Genomic DNA, 10208 nt, shown 5'->3' on the forward strand with positions numbered 1-10208 from the left:
AACAAAACCCTCTAGGAGTGGGATGCTACCCCAGTTGTTGTATTCTTCCACTGGCTAAACTCTTCCTAAGTATGGGATGCAATACCTAGCATGAGTTTAATCCAATCTTTTTTTATTCGTTTTCCTCCATTGGAGGTTTTTTTAACAAGGTTTTATGAGTCAAAATCATCAAACCAGGTTCTTCAAAAACTTGTGATTTTGTCCCTATACAAAAGATCTAGCAGGTTTTTCTGCACTACTCATTGACAGTGAGTCATCTCACTTATGATCATAAAATGAGCTCATGCTTGTGCCCCAAGCACACAAGCAATAACCCACTACACCTCAATAGTGATCTATGTCACTCACAGCAGATACCTTCAACATACAACCTTCAAAGTTTTTCACGCCAATCACTAAGAGATGAATGCTGGGAGGAAAAAGCAGCCAAGCTCAAACAATGTCAACAAAATTTAAACATCATGACGACAAAGGTGATGGTTGATAATCAAGCATCACCAACTGTTCTAATCAAAACAGACCCTGAAAAGAGTGGGTTACTCCCTATGCGATCCAAAGCATGCAAGCAACTCATGTATGGTTTCAGGTGAGCCAACAATGCTCCCTGTGGTAAAATTAAATTACCGCTCACATTAGAAACTATCCCGTGACAAACATCACTATGACTACCTTCATATAGTATACTTTTAGGCTCTGTTCGGTAACAATTTTAAAAGTGGATTTTTATTTTTTTAATCAAAATTATAAAAACATTATTTGAAAGTAATGTTCGGTAACTAATTTTACTTTTTATTTTTTTAATTTAAAATCAAATTTAAACAAATTTTAAAAACAGATATTTTATGATTTTAAAAAATTTTAAAATCACTTTTTTCTCATTTCATTCTCTCTCTCTGGATCGTTCCTTGCTCAGTTCCATTCCGAAAATTGATCAATGGCTTCAGCTATTCCAGGTAAAGATTTCTTCATCTCCATATATCTCTCTCTCTCTCTCTCTCTTCCTCTTGGTCTCTCCCTCTCTCTCAATTTTTTTCTAGGTTTGAAAAAATCTTCATCTCCATATATGCTTTCTACTTAGGGTTTGCAGGTTTATACTGTCATTGTAATCTTGTTTGAGTTTTCTGCATATTTGGCTTTTTGCTTGTTCCCATGTAATTTTCGTGGGTGTTCATGTAAAATATTTTCAGATTGTTTGTTGGGTCTAAGTGATTATTCATTTAGATGGTGAGCATATGTGTTAATAATTTTCTTCGAAGTTTCGAACTTGCATTTTAATATTTCAACTGATTTCGTTTTGTACTTATGCTAATTCTACTGCTGCCATTTTTTTTTTTTGTTCTAGCTTAGTTTCTTTCTTGGTTTTTTTTTTTTTTTTTCTTGGGAAGAATTTCTAGTTGTAAAAACAGCTTTGTGGTGTATAGGTTTTGTTGAAAAATTTGTATGTATTAATCTGCCTTTCTAGTATCTGTTACCTGTTTGATTAAATGCCTCAATGGTTATGAAGTACATTTTGATGAAATGCCTCATTATCGTTTTCATTCAAGAGTTCGATGTAATTGACTAACGGGTTATCTATGATACTGTTTTAGAATATACCTTATTACTTTTTTCTTTTTGGTTCTAAGCTGGAGCAAACACTATAGCCACTTTGTGAGAGTGTAGGATTTGTTTATGGGGTTCAAGAGCAAGCCAAGAGGAAAAAGTGTCATAATTTAGATTAATTGTGAAATTGTGTTCTCTTTTCAACATGGCAACATCATCAACATCAAGATCTGTCATGGCCTTTTTTATACTTCTAGCATGACTATGAAAATTTCCCTAGTTTTGAATGTTGTAATTGTACAAAAGTTGGTCCAATGAATATCTGTTTAAAGCTCCATCACTTTAGCTTTTGTGAACATGGTCACTGGCCGCTGTTTAGCATCTTGAAACAGAGGGTATTATTTGTTGTTCTGAATTTTGAGCTCTTTAAATCATAAGATTTCCATCTCTATATATCACTAGCTCTGCAAATGACAATGCTCATCTCAGTAATACCTTCTTTGACATATGATATATACAAATTTATATACCTTTTATTTGAGTTGTTTCGTACTGATCAGTACAAAATTATTACAATTGTTTTGTCTTCATGTTCGTATCAAAGATTACTTTTTAAGGGATGGGAAATAAATTTATATAAGTTTTACTGCCATTTTTTCTCTGCGTATACTGCCATTTTTACTGCTTATTTCATTGAGTTATGCTGCATTTGTTTTACTCTGTTATCTGGTCCTTCTCCGCTGGTTTAGTCTACTTGTTGATGTGCTTCTGGTTGTTATTCCTTCATAACAATATGTATTTACCTTGTGAGCAATATTTTTATGATGATGTGCTCTGCATGTTAAAATTTACAAATGCGTTCACTGATATCATTATGTTGTATGTATGATAAACCTTGTGAACAATTATGTATAATTATTGCATGTTGTCTTATCCATAATTTTATTAGGAGGGAGTTGTCATCTGATCTAATGTTGCAGAAATTTGTAAACTTTAATTTCGTCAAAGATTTAATAATGCCTCGTGTTATCTTGAACCCTTGTCAGTATGTAGTTTTCTGCTTCATTTCCTAAGTTTAACAATGTCTCTCATATATTGTTTAATAGTTGACCAATGTCAATTTACTTATTAAAAATAGATTTCATAGATACGTATGATGCACACCATTTTGCTTATTAAAGAAGCAGTTCTTATTTTCTTGTGTTATATCTTTTTGGTTCTGAGCTGGAGCAAACACTATAGCCATTTTGTAAGAGTGTGAGGATTTGTTTGTGGATGGCAGCAAAAGAAGAGATAAATCAATTGGCACTACGAGTTCTCGATCGGTGAAAAAAGCAAAGTTCTCACTTGCATTGGCAGAAACATTGACGGTATATAATGAAACTACAAAGCGAAAGATAAAAATGTATGAGAATTCAATGACATTGACAAAACATCACTTATTGGATGAGTGTATTGAAGCTCTCAATCAAATTGACGGAATTAGTGGAGAAGTATACGCGAAGGCTATTGAGAAGTTTGAGAGCGAGGTGTCTAGAGCATTATTTCTAAAGATGCCAAAACATTATTAATAATTAAAATTTTTTAAATATTTTGTTTCAAGATTGGACAATTATTAGTTCATATTTTATTATGATTTTGTCAGTTTTGTGTTATAGATAATGAGTTTTGTGATTTTAAATTACTTGATTTTTTTAAAATGCTAATGAGTATTTTTTATTTAATTTTTTTATAATTATATATTTATTTAAAAATAAAAATAAATTATATTCATAATTTTTTTAATTAAAAAAAGAAAAAAAAATCAAAATTTATGTTTTTTGTTTTTAAAATTAAAAAATAAAAATGGTTACAAAACACATTTTTGTTTTCTGTTTTTAAAAACAGAAAACAAAAGTGATTGCAGAACACACTTTTATTTTCTGTTTTTAAAATTTGAAAACACAAGTGGTTGTAGAACGCATTTTTGTTTTTCAAAAACAAAATTTTAAAAACAAAAATCTACTTTTATTTTTCTGTTTTTAAAATTAAAAAGCAAAAATGTTACCAAACGCCACCTTAATTTTATTTATGTTTAATTAAATAAAAGAAATCTAGTTAAGATATAATTTTTCTAGATTCTACGGTCATACTTGAAGAAAATTATCACAATAAATATTTTATAATTATTATTACTATTATTATTATTTTAACAAACAATAAAAGGACTTTTTAAAAATCATGATTACCCAATAATATGCTTTGACACATTGTTCTAGGCTAGAGAGAATTTTCCAATTGCTGTGCTACCTTTGATGACCAAAGAATTTTTCCTGAAAAATCGTGACAAATTAAAACTTTTGATTTGATTACTAAACTTTATAACCTTTAATATAATTATTTATAAAAGTCAGAATCTCGTATTTAAACATTACAAACATTCTCAAAATATATTAAAATTTGGTCGTACAACGACTACAAAATACAACCCCAGAGGTCCCGAGACCGAACACTCGAGGTCGCGTCGCCTCGACATGTACAATCATCACCCTAGCTCAGAGCTCACTCCTATTAAGCCTTCGCCTTTCCATTGCCTACACATGGAAGTAGCAACTGTGAGTCAACAAACTCAGTAAGAAAACCATATAACAAATAATATAATACCGACTTGCATCTAGGCGCCCATACACCTATCCACAAGGCTTAACAGATAAGTAAGAATACTCTTTACTAGGGTACAGCCACTGTACCACATACACTACGTACCATTATTGTACGAGTGTTGGTAGAGCTTGTTTCATAGCTCGAGTACCACTAAGTGTTGTACCACACACACCTCGTTTCCGTACTAGTGTTGGTAACACCATAACATACTCTTTAAACATTGTACACTATACCAATGCACTCTGTACCGCTATCGTAATAGTGTTGGTAGTGTACCAATCACAACAAGCATGCATATATATCACACATACATACATTCGCATTTATATAATATGTTCTATGATATTCTTACCTCGTGTAGGATGGATGCCTTAATCACAATCACATAAACGGGTAAACGACACGCCAAAACCCTAATCCGGGAAACTCAAACCTCCAACTAAAGCTTCTGTTTTTGATAACTAATACCACAATACCCTAAGTATCAAGGGACTAATCAACCAAGGCTCAGAAAATAACACGAATCAACGAATTGAACAGTTCGGGAAACCTGTCCCTGTTCCGGTTAACCAGTTTTATATGACCTGTCAAATCGGTTTAACCATTTTGCACCATGTTTCCCCAAACAATTCAAATCATTCTCAAAACATGCCCAATCCAAGCAAAACCTTCCAGAACACTTAAACCAACCTCAAATAACATAATACATGCAAGAAAACTCAAAAATTCACACAAAATCAAAACATGCCATTAATGATCCAAGTTTGAGTTTTCACAACACTCAAAAAAATCAGCATCCAGAAGTCATTCTCAACTCAAATTAAACTTAGAAACCCAACTACAAATCAACCTAACCCTAACAGCCACAAAATCACGAAGTTGCATACAAGAACTAAACTTAAGCTTGATAAACTAAAGAATTAGAGTGCTAGGGCTTACCTCTACTTGATTCCCCCTTGATTTCTTGTTAAATTCTAGAAAAGTGGTGAGGATTTGTTGGTTTCTTTCTGGTCTTGGTGGTGATCGAGCAAAGGAAAGAGAGAAAGAAAGTTCTATCTTTTTCTTGAATTTTTGGTTTTTCTCTTAATTGATTAATTCTTAATTCCACTAAAATCAAGTTGAATAAACAAATGGCCAGCTCTCCAAACCTCAAGCAGCCCCCAAATCCCACTAGCCAAATTACCAAAATACATTTTTTTACTTACAACTTAAGTAATTTTAAGCCTAGGAGTAAAATGGTCAAAAAGTATAACCCCGCTCAAACTCGGTATTCTATTTATTTCAAATATTTATACCACTAACTATAGAGCACCACGAGTTTAGTTGGATTAGGTGCTATTATATTATTAGAAGATAATAGAATTCACGCTGTGTTGAGCAAATCCTTCAAAGGTTAGTCATAGTGGGTACATTAAAAATATTATTCGTTGCTTATTTTATTATTGTGATAATTTCCAAAGGAAACTTTTGGTATCCTAGGGATGGGAGCATTGCAGGGTCTTTTCTGTTATTACTAGATTACATATCAAAATCTTTTTAGGTCTTAGGGTCTTAGTAAGGGATAGTAATCCTAAGATGATTATGAGGTAAAATACAAGAGTTAAGTTGCTACTAGCCAAAGGGTTTTCCCTTTGGCTAGTTTTAGTATTTTATAGGAGGATCTAGTTTTTTAGTTTTTGGGTTTTGATTGTTTTCATCGGATTGATAACTTTCTAATAAATTTTTTTCTAGTTTTTCTGATTTGTTTTTAGGTGGTATTTCAATGTTACAAGCTGAAACTTTAGCCCTGTTGGTTGGTCTTAATTGGGCTCATTTGTGTGGTCTTCCTATTCATGCAGTTTATTCAGATTCGTTAGCTTTGGTGACGGCTATCAACAACAAAGATGTATTCAACAAATTAGGAGCGTTGTTTGAAGATGTTATAGCTTAATTGTTTAAATTTCCGGGAGCAATTTTGTCCCATGTAGCTCGCTCTGAGAATTTAGCGGCCCATGGCTTCGCAAAGCATGCTCTGCGGTTAAACGATGAGCTATCTTGGTTCGAGGAGGTTCCAGCTGTTGGGTTTTGTGCCCTAAATAAAACTCATTTCAATATAATCCGATTTACTTATTAATAAAGATCTGAAATAACATTTTATGTTGCATGGTTCACATGATTTATTTCATGATTATATATACATAATGTATGAATTCTATTTAAGTCCAGAACATATAAATTTGTTAATGATTATAGTGTTGTCAGCACAGTGGAATATAATCTTGATTATATGTTCGAACGTTTATTCCCTGATTTATCAGAACACTGGATTTATACTGACATGATAATCAGCGATAGGTATTCTTACACCTTGGATAAGTGTTATGTCCTTTCCAGGGCATTGGCAAAGTTTACCAGTATCGGATGTATGGAGTATACATCGGAAGGGACCGATATTGAACTTTGATTAGATATATTAAAATTTACCGTAATATCTATTCAATTCAATATCACCCGTTGATCCTAGATCAAATGATCTTAATCTTGATATGATTAGGTTCGATCTCAAGAGTACTATACATGTTCTTTAATTTGTTAGTTAACCCTACTTTTGGGTCAGGGTGTTACGTACATTTTGGGAACATGATAGTATAATTGAGTGGGAGCGCTAACATAAATATGGAGTCTATAACTTCTATAGGAATTTAGAAGTGAAACGATGATATCCTTCGAGCTTGGCTAAACAGAGATAAATGGTGGAGATCTCATTTCACTTCGCTAAAATATCATTTATACGGAGCTAAGTGTTTTAAGAATAAAATACATTGAAGGTGTAACGGTAACTTAGTGCCTATTCAATGTAGATCATCTATTAGAGGGTCATTGATCAAATAAGGATTATAACAATGGATAACTAATGACGTATCTATATCGTGGAACATATAGAGCGTTCTATATGACTGAGAGTGCAATTTCAAGTTCTAAGCGTGGATTCAATAAGGAATTAATAAGTTAGGGAATTTACTTGGTAAATTCGGTTCGACTTATTGGAAGCTCGGAAATATAGGCCCATGGTCCCCATACTAGTTGAGATCATACTGCTTGTAAGACTCAGTTAATTGATTTTAATTGATCAATTATAATTCTAAAGTTAGACTATGTCTACTTTGTGAATTTTCACTAAGCAAGAGCGAAATTGTAAAGAAAAGAGATTCTAGGTTTATTTATTAATTAAGAGACTTTATATGTCTAATTAATAAATATATTAAATGACAATATTATTTAATAATTAATTTTTAGTTATTAAATAATTAGAATTGGCATTTAAATGGTTGAATTTGAAAATTGGCGTTTTTGAGAAAATGAGATGCAGAAATGATAAAACAGCAAAATTGCATAAGTGAGGCCCATTATCCAATGCCCATGGCCGACCACTCTTATAGGCTTTTATCATTTATTTTTTCATTATTTTAATGCCAAATAATTCTAACTTAAACCTAGGTGGTTACCTATAAATAGATAGTGATGGCTCTCATTCATACTCAATTCTGTCAGATGAAAACTGAGCCTCCTATTCTTTTCTCTATAGCCGAACCACTTCCCCTCTTCTTTTCTTCTTCAATTTTGAAATCCTTGAGTGATAGAGTAGTGCCCACACACATCAAGTGGTACCTCAATCATAGTGTGTAAGACTGTAGGAGATTCCAACCAACAAGAAGGAGATTCAGCATCAAAGAAAGGAGAGAAAGAGATCAAGGTTCAAATCTTGATTATGTTCTGCTACAGAAAGGAATCAAGGGCTAGAGATCTGAACAGAAGGAGTCATTATATTCCGCTGCACCTAATGTAAGGTTTTCTTAAACTCTTATGTGTTTATTTCATTGTTTTAGAATTCATATTAGGATGTTAATGAAACATACTTGTTAGTAAATCTAGATCCTGGTAAAATATTTCCAACAACTAGCCTCAGAGCCATGGTAATGATTTACTTTCATGAAATATGAATTAAAACGATGATTTGTGTTGATTTGGATGGTTTCATGTGGTTTATGTGCTTATTTGATGATAGTTTAGAAATCGCAATATATGTTACTGAAATATTTTTTATTTCGATCTAGAATTATTTTTTCTGGAAAGTAGACAAAAAATTAATAAATTTAGGCTTTTACATAACCTAATTTGGATTTTTTATGAATTAGTTATGATTTTTTTTGAATTTGAATGAAAATATCTGGTTTCGGGATGCACACGCGCGCGCGCATGGGCACAAGTGAGGCTCGCTCGGAAAAAATCGCTTCAGACAAGAGGCGTGTCCAAAGCTTGCCCCTGTCCCGCCCATGTTTCTCGGCCACAGAGGCTGCACGCAGCCTCGTACCCCTGTGCACCAAACTTGTTTTCTTCATAACTTTTGATTCAAAAATCGTTTTTCATTGAAACAAAAGCCAATTTTGGTAGAATTTTGTGTAGAATCTAAATTTTCAATTAAAAATCTAATTGTCAGAATAAAATTAATTTTTATTAATTTTTTTTAATTAATTAAAATTAGTTTCTGATATTAGTAGGCTTTGAATTTTGAAAATTTGATTTCTTAGAAAGGAGCCTTATGGTTAATTTTGAAATTTTAGATTATTTTATTTATTTTAATTATAAGATCAGATATTATTTTTTATTAAATTTGAATGATCTTACTTTGATATTAAAATATTATCTTTTAAAATAATCTTGTTCAAATTTCAAAGCTTGCTAACCATATCATATATATATATATATATATATATATATATTTCAAATTTGTTATTTTTTAAAATATATTTTATTAATTAAAATTATAAGATTAGGAATATGTTAGGTTTAACATTTTATCTTATTAGACATTTTTTAATATTATTATATTTTGACAAAAATAACATGAAATTTGAAAAATTGGTTAGTTTAGTTTGATTAGATATTTTACGGTTTCAAACCATAAATTTTTCAAACTTATTATTATTATTTTTTAAATATTCTAACAATATAAAATTATTTTTTCAATTAGTTTATTGATGTAATATTTAAATTTATTAAATTATAAGACTTAGAATATAATAATGAAATATCTAAATTTAAAATTCAAGATATTTTATTATATTATCTCATTAGAAATTTTAAATAAATTTAAATTTTGAATAAACTTGATATTTGAAAAATCGGTTAGATATTTTTTATTTTTTGTTAGAATTTAGGAAATTTAGGAGTTTGTTGATTTTGAATTTTTTCAAATATTCTCTAACAACCTAAATTTGAATTCTAGTTAAGATATTTATTTTAAAATTTAATTTTATTTTAAATTTTAGAATTGAGATATTTTAGCTTACTTTCCAGATATTCCAGATCAGTTGCTTGTTATTTGTTTGTATTGTTTGTTTAATATATTAATATACAATTTTTTTTTCTTACAAACCTATTATTTATTTGATCTAAATTGCTATGATTAACTTGTTGACAGATCCAATGATCTGATTTTAATCATAGTCCAATTGTCAATAGATCTTATAAATAATTTGTAACAGGTAATTTTTGCTATTTCTTTCATCTATGTAAACCTAATAACTGTTGGAATTTATTTTACCAGGATCTTAGATCTACTCACAAGAATGTTTATTAACACCCTAAATATGAACTTTCTAAAACGATGAAATAAATACATATAAAGTTTAGGAAACCTTACATTGGGTGCAGCGGAATAATATGACTCCTTCCGTTCAGATATCTAGCCCTTGATTCCTTTCTGTAGCAGAGCATTATCAATATCTGAACCTGGATCTCTTTCTCTAAATCTTTGATGCTGAAACTCCTTTTTGCTGAAAGTCTTTCTTCACGATCTTCCTCACTATGATTGAGGTATCACTTGCTGTGTGTGGGCACTACTCATACACTAAGGATTTCAAAATTTAAGGAAGAAGAAAGAGAGAGTGGTTTCGGCCAAAGATAGGGAGAGAGAAGGCTCAGGTTTTTCTGATTCAGAAAGTGTCAGAAAAAGTGTAGAAATTTAGTGTAAATTTCCTGAA

General features: G+C 31.0%; 1 long non-coding RNA gene across 1 annotated transcript; it reads left to right on the top strand.

Annotated features, from left to right (window-relative positions):
• The first annotated feature begins 713 nt into the window (after nucleotides 1-713).
• LOC115709124 (uncharacterized) lies at nucleotides 714-3186 on the top strand. The gene is made up of 2 exons (XR_004010173.2): nucleotides 714-953; nucleotides 2825-3186. It is a non-coding gene; the product is annotated as an uncharacterized LOC115709124 (long non-coding RNA).
• The last annotated feature ends 7022 nt before the right edge of the window (nucleotides 3187-10208 follow it).

This window comes from Cannabis sativa, chromosome 3, assembly GCF_029168945.1.
Source record: "Cannabis sativa cultivar Pink pepper isolate KNU-18-1 chromosome 3, ASM2916894v1, whole genome shotgun sequence".
In the NCBI taxonomy this organism is placed as follows: domain Eukaryota; kingdom Viridiplantae; phylum Streptophyta; class Magnoliopsida; order Rosales; family Cannabaceae; genus Cannabis; species Cannabis sativa.